Consider the following 1,662-nt stretch of genomic DNA (forward strand, 5'->3'; position numbering starts at 1 on the left):
AATTGGATCTGAATTACCACCAAATGAAGTAATTCGCTCTCAAAATTTAGTGTGGAGAATTACGTAATTCCAAGGGCAATAGGAGTGTGAATTACGAATGAGAGAACAAACTACGTAATAGGCATGCATTGGGAAAGCCGTATTAAATATTATTGATTAAGGGCCAAATTCACAGTACGTATTTCACTCAGAATCGACAGTTTTCAGTACAAAAATCTTTAGTTAACTGTCGATTCTGAGTTAACTACGCACTGTGAATTTGGCCCTAAGGCTCAAAAGGCGTTTGTACTGTTCAACTTTCACAGGCGGTTAGTTGAATCTAAAGCTTACATCATTTAACTAAATGTTGAAGAACGAAATTTTTAGAAAAGTTCATCACTGCTATAAGACTTGGAAAGGAGGACAAGGAGGACATTTTTTCTCAAAAGGAGGACAGAGAAGGACAATATTTTTGAGGAGGACAAATCACGTTTGAGGAGGACAATCCTCCTCAAAGGAGGACGGTTGGTCAGCTTATATATGTACATTTATTTAAATAGATTTATAACTTGCTTCAAATAAATAGCCTTTATGTCATATGTACATTTATTTAAATAGATATCTCGTAAATATAATTTTTTCCAATTTAGTGAGGTAGTTTCTATAATTTCTTTATCCCCGTGCTAGTAGTATAAAGTTAGTGACACTGCGCTTTATAACCAAAGAAAACACGACTATGGTCGCATGTGTAAACGAAAAGAGTGTGGGTCGTTCATGTAACAGAGTGCATAAACTTATAAGATTATCTGCTTGATAAAGTTATCGGTTTAGATGAATACCACTATTTTATTTATATAGAAAAGTGTTGTTAAAAACAAGTTCTCTTGCGTTTTAAAGAATTATCTGTTACTTACATTATTAATTTTGCATTGAATAAAAATGTACTGAAAAGTACTGATTTTTTTAGCATGAAAACGTCTAACGTACTGATTTCGTACATACAAAATCTGGCAACCCTAACGAAACTGCGACAAATGGAATAGTTCCGTTACATTTCCCAATAGCTGAAACTGTCAAAAAAAAGCTGCCACACAGTTTGTATTTGGGGAGTGTTCGGAAAACCAATCATAGTATGGCTATGGATTGCTTGATTTTGTATGGTTACCTCAAAGAAATCATGATAGTAAACCATAACAAGCTCTCCCACTGAATATGGCACTTACATTAAACATCAGCCATACAGGTGCCTGATATATTTATCACTGCAATCTGAAATCAAATTTTTAAATTTCTTTAATGAGAAAATCCTCCGATTTATAGCCTGATCTGGGGTTGGATTGTGGACACTGAAAATTATGTGCACTCCTAATTTTGCGATTTAGGAATAGTGTTGTCACTTGAGATTATTTTTAAGTAACAAACTTGAAGGTTAAACAAAAAAAAAGCGGGCCTTTAAATAAAAGATGTATGTAGAAGTATGTATAAAAAATATTTGTTAAATATGTATGTATCTCTGAGATTAATTCAATTCATATCAAATATTTTTTGTTACTTAAGTATAGATTATTGTTTAACTTCCACAATTCATATTCAGATCACACATTTAATCTGCACTTAAATGGCCAATATTGGTTATTTAATTATGAGATATGCAACCCTGTGTTTGTACCAAACAACCAAGAT

Source organism: Rhagoletis pomonella, unplaced genomic scaffold (assembly GCF_013731165.1).
Source record: "Rhagoletis pomonella isolate Grant_MI unplaced genomic scaffold, Rhpom_1.0 Rhpom_scaffold_00006, whole genome shotgun sequence".
NCBI lineage: Eukaryota > Metazoa > Arthropoda > Insecta > Diptera > Tephritidae > Rhagoletis > Rhagoletis pomonella.